The following is an 8757-nucleotide window of genomic DNA, read 5'->3' on the forward strand; positions in this document are numbered from 1 at the left end:
GCTCAACAACTCTTTGAGCCATATAGCCTGTTTGGCAGCTTCCGTAGCAGCCATTAACTCTGCTTCGCATGATGATAATGCCACAGTCGGCTGTTTCTGTGTTGTCCACGTGATAGGTGATGAACCATAATAGAAAACATGACCTGCGGTGCTTCTTCCATCGTCGATGTCAATGTTGTGGCTACTGTCACTGTATCCGGTGATCCTTCTTGAAAAACAAACCGTAACCAGTAGTTCCTCTTAAGTACCTTAGTACATGTTTGATAGCTTGCCCATGAGACACCCTCAGACTCTGCATATAGCGGCTAAGGACTCTAACTGCAAAAGACAAATCTGGTCTCGTGTGGAGAAGATATCTTAAGCAACCTATGGTTCTTCTATACCTTGTAGCATCGATTTCCTTTTCCTTTTCCGCTTTTGATAAACTCAGACCAGGCTCCATCGGTTCATGAGTTGGATTGCAGGACCCCATTCATGCATCAACAAGTATTCCTTGAGCATATGCTTCCTGTTTGATCTTGATTCCATCTGCTCCTTGAATAACTTCTATGCCAAGATAATAAGTTAATTTCCCAAGATCCGACATCTCGAACCTCCTTGACATGTCCTCTTTAAAACCTTTGATGATCTTGAGTGATGTTCCTGTTACAAATAGATCATCAACATAGATAGTAACAATTAATAACTCCTTCTCCTTCTTCTTACAATACACTGTCGGTTCCTTCACAAACTTCTTGAAGTTAATTTCTTTTAGAACTAGATCCAGCTTTGTATTCCAAGCTCTAGGAGCTTGACGGAGACCATACAAGGCCATATAAAGCCTATAAACTCGATCCTCTTCTCCTTTCTTCCCAAAACCTTCAGGTTGAGTAACATAGACTAATTCTTTTAGTTCGCCATTGAGAAAAGTTGTCTTCACGTCTAAGTGGTGAATCTCCCAACCTCTTGTTGCTGCGACTGCTATTAAAAGCCGTATAGTTTCGATTCTAGCTACTGGAGCAAACACCTCATCGAAATCTATACCTTGTTGTTGCACATATCCTTTTGCAACTAACCTCTCCTTATACTTATTCACTGAACCATCAGCTTTTCGTTTGAGTTTGTAGACCCACCTAACTCCTATAGGTTTAACACCAACTGGTTTGTCTACAAGCTCCCAGGTGTTGTTCCTTGTGATCGAATCCAGTTCAGCCTTCATAGCATCGATCCACTCTTTTATCTTCCCAGCTTCGAAATAATTTTCTGGTTCCCCATCTAGTGTTAGAAACAACCTGCAACTTGCTTCTTCTGCAAATAAGACGTAATCATTAAGATAACGTGGCTTTGTTATCACACGACCAGATCTAGTGACCAGAGGTTGAACTCCGACTTGTTGCTCCTCAATATGATTCCCATCACTCATATCATTCTCATTATCTTCTTCATCTTCGTGGTTATCATGATTTACATCTTCTGGGTCTGCATCTTGTTGATCGTTGCCTTTTTCATTACCGTGTCCACCACCATCTTTGATAAAGCCTTCTTAAAAGAGCCTAAACATACCAGGTTCACCATCTGATTTGTTTGTCATAGATGACCAGTCCCAAGCCTTACCTTCGTCAAATATGACGTCTCTGCTGACAACTACTTTCTCCGCAACAGGGTCGTAGAGTCTATAAGCTTTAGAACCAGGTTCTGTTCCAAGATTGATCACTTTCTTTGATCTATCATCTAGCTTTTTCAACTGTGGTCTATTGATCTTTGCATAGGCAACACAACCGAACACTCTCAAGTGCTCAATGTTCGATTTCTTGGACATAAAACCCTCATACGGAGTTTGACCATACAGTACTTTTGTGGGCACTCGATTGATGAGGTAAGTCGAGTGGCGTACAGCTTCTCCCCACATATCATTCGGAACCGACATTGCTTTCATCAAGCTTCTTATCATCTCCATCAAAGTACGGTTTCTTCTCTCTACCACACCGTTTTGTTGTGGTGTATACGGTGCGGTTAGATGTCTAGTAACGCCGTTCTCCTCACATAACCGATTGAACTCAGCTGAGGTAAACTCTCCTCCTCTATCGGTTCTAAACGTCTTCATGGAGAGCCCACTCTGTTTTTCAACAAAGTCTTTAAACCGTTTAAAGCGATCAAATGCTTCACTTTTTTCTCTTAGTAGCATTATCCACATGTACCTAGAGAAATCATCAATTAGAACAAAAACATATCGGTTATTAGCTGGTGTCGGTGGTGAAATCGGACCACACAAGTCTCCATGTACCAATTCCAAGGCCTGTGATGCACGAAAACTTGCTTTAGCCGGGAATGAACCTCTTGTTTGCTTCCCAACTAAGCACACCTCACACATACCCCTATCATGGATCATGTGTGGCATTCCTACAACCATATCCTTCCAAACCATGTTATTCATAACATTAAAGCTTACATGCCCCAGCCGAGCATGCCAACGCCATGTAGTATCATCACTCTCGAGCTGCAAACACATTGGAGGACTTATTTCCATTGGTGTCTTGTAAAGTCTGTTTGAAGACCTAGTAACTCTCACAAGTAATCTTCCACACGGATCTAGAAGTGTCAGAAACTCTCCTTTCATGTTCAACTCACAACCTCCCTTTGTTTCTTGGCCAAGGCTCAAAATGTTGTGTTTAAGGTCGGGTATAAAATAAATTTCTTTGAGTGCTCTTATTTCTCCAGTCTTGCACACAAAGTTAATGATCCCCTTTCCAACAATATCAAATACCAAACACTTGCTTGCTCCATCTAAACTGCAGAAAAACTCCTTATTTCCTGACATGTGATTGCTTGCTCCATTATCCAAATACCAAACACTTGCATTGCCTTTGTTGGTATCGTAGTTCTTCGGAATTACCTTGTCTTCGTTTAAAAACACTACTTCATGCATACCAAACACTTACAGTGCATCGACTTCATGTGTCTCATTCAGGTTTGATTTTTGATTCTGATTGTGGTTTTGAATCGGTTTGTTTGTTCACGTTGTCGCATAGTGCCCTGGCTTATCGCATCTCCAACATATCACTTTCGATAAGTATTTCTTTGGTTTGTTTTGGTTGTCTTCTGTGGCTTCTCCTCCTTGGTTTTGGCCATTGAATCTCCCTCGACCCCTGCCTCTACCGAAACCACCTCTACCAAAACTACCTCTGTTGTTTCCGCTTCTACCGAAGCCGCCTCTACCTCTGGATCCTCCTCGGAAACCACCGTAACCTCCACGATTATTAGAGGTATTCGCAAACATCAACTTGCCTTGATCTTCGACTGAACTTACTTCTCCAATTCGTTCCTCATAAGTTTTTAACCTTCCTACTATGTCCACAAACGTCGTTGTATTTAAGTCGAGGACTTGCTCTAGAGAAGCTACCATATGAATAAATTTTTCTCTAGGTAATCCTATAAGAAACTTCTTTACCAACTTTGGTTCTTCAATGGTCGCTCCCAAAGAAGCCGATTGCGATGCAAGCCCTGAAATCTTGCCTGCAAAGTCATCTACCGAATCTGAATCATTCATATTCAACCGCTCGAGTTCTGCTAACAAAGTCTGAAGTCCAGCTTCCTTTACACGTTCCGCTCCTTGGTGACGTGATCGGATATCATTCCACAGTGTTTAGCTGAATCTTGCTCTCCTATTTGCAAGATAAGTGACTCGGGGACAGAATGGAATAGAAGAGCTGTCGCAATATCATTCTTCTTTTCATCTTTAGATCCCGGTTCGATTGTATCCCATACTTCGCTAACTCGGAGTATGATATTCATCCTCATCGACCAAACTGTGTAGTTTGTTGATGTTAGTAATGGACACTGGATTGATGGTGCTCCAAGGTCCTTCGTTCGTGACGGTGAATTATGTTCGTCCCCCATGCTTGGTTTCGAAAAGTTTTCTCCACCGTTTTTTTGATCAGAAACACAATCTTGCTCTGATACCAAATCTAAGAATAAAACTTGAAGAAAATAAGAACACCTTTATTATTAGATTTAGAATACTCTCTCAAAAACTAAATCTCTCTTTCTCTCAAGTCTTATGGAACACCTCTCCATGGACTTTTATATTTATAGGTTTACACTTTTCCTAAACTTATTAGAATTACCATTACAAAACTTAATAATAATAGGAACTTTTCCTTAATAATAATAGGAACTTTTCAGATGGTATGACAGGTCTCTTCTTTCAAAAATATTGGGAGATCGTTGGTCCACAAGTTACGTTGGAAGTTCAGAAGTTCTTTACTTCAGGTTCATTTCCATCTGAATGGAATTACACTCAGTTGTGCCTCATCCCAAAAATAATCAATCCACACCAAATGTCAGACCTTAGGCCTATCAGTTTGTGTTCTGTTCTATATAAAATCATATCCAAGGTTCTGACATCACGACTGCAGCCTTTACTGTCCCAATTAGTCTCTCCTACTCAGTCTGCCTTTGTAGCAAAAAGATGTATATCAGATAATATATCAATTGCTCATGAAATGGTTCATGCTCTACGGACTCATTCTACCATATCGTCTGAATATATGGCCATCAAAACCGATATGTCTAAAGCTTTTGATCGACTTGAATGGAGCTATCTTTGTGGTTTGTTACAAGCCCTTGTCTTTCATCCAAAATGGATAGACTGGATGATGTTTTGTGTAACTTCGGTCACTTATTCGGTATTGATCAATGACAATCCTTTTGCTATGATTGTGCCTCAACGTGGATTGAGGCAAGGTGATCCTATTTCTCCTTTTCTATTTGTGTTATGCACAGAAGGTCTTACTCATTTGTTGAACCGAGCTGAAAGAGCAGGATCTATTCAAGGAATTTAGTTTTCTCCATCAGGTCCAGCGGTTCATCATCTACTCTTTGCTGATGATAGTGTTTTTAGTTGTAAAGCTTCTGTTAATCAAGCTGCTTCCCTTAAGCAAATTCTAGATTACTATGGAGTTATCACAGGCCAAAGAATTAATTTGAATAAGTCTTCAATTACTTTTGGCTCCAAAGTTGATCTTCATGTGCAGAAATCAATCAAAGATCTGACAGGAATTCATACGGAAGGTGGTTCAGGCACCTATTTAGGTTTACCAGAATGTTTTAGTGGATCTAAAGTGCAAATGTTAGACTATATCTATGATAGATTAAAATCTAAGTTATCAGGTTGGTTTGAGAGGACATTATCTCTTGGAGGTAAAGAAATTCTTCTTAAAGCAATAGCAATTGCTCTTCCTATTTATGCCATGACTTGCTTTAAATTGCCAAAAACCACTTGTGAAAAACTTACTGCAGCTATGTCTAATTTTTGGTGGAATTCTATGGAGCATAAAAAGAAGATTCACTGGGTTAGTTGGGATAAGATGTGTTTGTCTAAAGAAAGGGGCGGCTTAGGATTCAGAGATTTACAATGCTTTAATCAAGCCTTGTTAGCAAAACAGGTCTGGAGAATTATTCAGAACCCTTCTTCTCTCCTTGCTAGAGTTATGAAAAGCATTTACTTTGAAGATACTGACATCCTCTCTGCAAGTCTGGGATCACGTCCTTCTTATATTTGGAGAAGTATGATACATTGACGTCATTTGCTTATTCGAGGTCTCAGGAAAATGATAGGTAATGGTCAGAGCTCTCGTGTTTGGATTGATCCATTGTTGTGTGATAACGAAATGCGGGTACCACTAATGAAGAATATATTTGTTGACTTGTATCTTCGAGTACAAGATTTGATTGATTTTCCAAATGGAAGATGGAATATGGATAGACTATAAGAACTTTTCTATCCCAGAGATGTCAATCTTATATTGGTTCATCAACCTGTGGTGTCAAGAGCAGATTACTGGTTTTGGATGCATAATAGGAGTGGAGACTATTCTGTCAAATCAGGATACTGGTTAGCTTCTCAACTTAATAAGCCTGATCTAATTACAGCAGCAGAGATTCGGCCATCTCTCAATGACTTAAAGCTTCAAGTTTGGTCTGTACAAACTTCTCCTAAACTCAAATTTTTCTTATGGAGAGCTGTAAATGGAGCACTTGCTATAGCAGATAAATTGGAATTAAGAGGAATGAGTAAAGACATGAGATGTCAATTCTGTGGTTGGAGTAAAGAATCTATTAATCATGCTCTTTTCTCTTGTCCTATTGCTAGACAGGTTTGGGCTCTTTCAGAATTTCCATGTCCAGAAGGTGGTTGGGCTAACTCGGAATTCTCTAATATCCAGTATTTGCTTGTCATGTCTAAGAATCAAGTCATTCCAGAGCATATTAGAAGGAGTTTTCCATGGATACTTTGGTATCTGTTGAAGAATAGGAATGGCTTTTTCTTTGAAGAGATATCTAATGTGATGACAGATTTGGTTTTGAAAAGTAAAGAAGAAGCGTCACAGTGGTTCAATGCTCAGTTAATTGAAACGAGATATGCTAGCTCCAGAACCTTTGATAGAGGCAGATTATTAAAGACATGGACTAAAGCTCCTACTCCTTGGCTGAAATGTAATATAGGTATGTCTTGGTCAAAAAGATATAATTCAGCTGGTTTTTCCTGGGTTTTGCGAGATGGGAATGGTAAGGTTTTGCTACACAGTCGGAGATCTTTCTCGGATATTAAATCTTTAACGGAAGCAAAATTTCAGAATGTTTTGTGGACTATTGATTGCATGATTAGTCACAATATCAACTATGTCATTTTTGCTTCTGAAGCTCTCGAGATGGTCAATGCAATCAATTGGTCTCAGGAATGGCCCTTTTTCCAGTACTATGCCTCTGAAATTTTGAGGAGCCTAGAACCAATATCAGATTGGAAGATAGAGGATGCCAATCATACCTCTAACAAGGCTACTTTCCTCATTGCTCACAGTGTAATTCAAGGTAATAGATTCCAGTCTTATGTAGCTCAAGGATTCCCCATTTGGCTAAAATCTCTTTTTGATTCAGAGAGGAACACTCCTCCTGAAATGGGTTGACTTACTTGGGTTGACTATTTTTGTTGTCTAGCTAAATTAACGAAACCTCATCTTTAAGTTTCCTTATTCTTATCTTTTCCTTTCATCATTACTTTTTGTCCTTTCTGCTGTAGATTTTTCTTTCTTTCCTTATCTACATACGCAGTAACTTTGGGTTCCTAAATCTTTTTCTTCGCTCATCTAGTTACGTAGTAACTTTGGGTTGCCCAAAATATATACGTGTTCTTTACTTCCTTACACTATAAATATTCTCTTTCACTCTATTACCTTTTCACCTGCAATCTTTACACCGTTTTCTTTCACCTTCTATATCCATATGGCTGATAGTTGGTGGGATGAAATACAAAACCTAGATTTAGGCAGAGAAGAACCAGAGCTTTTCATTCCTCACTCTGCCTATGCTGATGTTGTAGCTCATACAGACTCAGTCTGATTGCTCGTCCCCTCAATCCTACTTTTCAAAGACTTCAAACTGTTGTTGAATCTTTACCACAATCTTGGGGTCTAGCTTCTCGGGTCCATGGCAGAGTCTTAAATGATACTTATATCCAGTTCCTGTTCCAATCAGAATTTGATTTACTTTCTGTCCAACGAAGACAACCATGGACTTTCAACAACTGGTTTGTAGCTTTTCAACGCTGGGAAGACTTTCCTGATTGGGACTATCTTACAACCATTGATCTATGGGTTCAACTTCGAGGTATTCCACTACCTTATGTCTCTGCAGGAACAATCAGACTAATAGCGGAAACTTTGGGTGAGGTAGTTTATTCAGACTTTAATGAAGTAACTACTTCACAAATAGCCTTTATTAGAGTTAGAATCCGCTTTGGAATCACAAATAGACTAAGATTCTTCCGGAGGGTTTATTTTCAATATGGAGAAAGAGCCTTGATCAGTTTTCAGTATGAGCATCTCCGTCGGATCTGTAGTAATTGTCTTAGACTTACGCATCATCGAAGTTCATGCCTTGATCTCCAGCCTTCTCCTGTTTCACGGCTCAGCTCAGAGATTCCTGAAGTACCTGTCTATAATGAAAGAAGAATCAGTCCTGAAGTGCCAGTTTATAATGGACGGCTTGATGATGAATCTAGAATCTGACCTAAACTCCCAGTCTCAAGTCTCTGATGACTCTTTTGTAGCACCATTATCTCAACCTCCAAGGCTAGAAACTCGTCCGCTTAACCCTGTAGAAATCGCAGCAGCTTCTCCATACTTTCCGGCAACATGTCTACATGGTATTCAACACTTTACAGTTCCGATTCCGCAAGCAGCTCAGGGAAGGAACCAGTCATCAGTAAACTCGAATGTTACTCCAAGCTCAGAAGATGTATTCACTTCGAGAATTCCAGGTTGTTTTGAGAATGGTCAAAGTTCTCGTTTTCCTCAGACGGATGCATATAGGAAACAAAAACAGAAGTTTCAAGATGAGATAGGGAGTCTCCAAAAGCCTCCTAAGAAAAGGTAGTTCACTCTGCAAATTATGTCATAACTTTTTGGGTTCCAGGATAATCAAGGTTGATGAATAAGTTTCTAGAGCAGATATGGTTGTCTCCTTTTTGGTTCTGTTCTGGATGGGTTAAAACACAGGCTTCTAGCAGTCATAGCCCAGTCTTTTTTGGTTCGCTATGAAGAACAATTGAAGATGTAATAGTGAATCTCTTCTAGTTACAATTAAAGATTGTCAATGTTCTTACTTGATAATCCTTTTGATGTAATCGTTGATCTTTACTGCCTTTGAACTGCTTGTAATGTTTGACATGGCTTATAATATAAAGATGACACACTTGTGAAAAAAAAAAAAAAAAAAAAA

At 39.4% G+C, this 8757-nt stretch overlaps 1 pseudogene; it reads left to right on the top strand.

Annotated features, from left to right (window-relative positions):
* Window positions 7117-8332, top strand: LOC104736642 (annotated as a pseudogene).

The sequence above is a fragment of the Camelina sativa genome, chromosome 13 (assembly GCF_000633955.1).
Source record: "Camelina sativa cultivar DH55 chromosome 13, Cs, whole genome shotgun sequence".
Taxonomy (NCBI): Eukaryota; Viridiplantae; Streptophyta; class Magnoliopsida; order Brassicales; family Brassicaceae; genus Camelina; species Camelina sativa.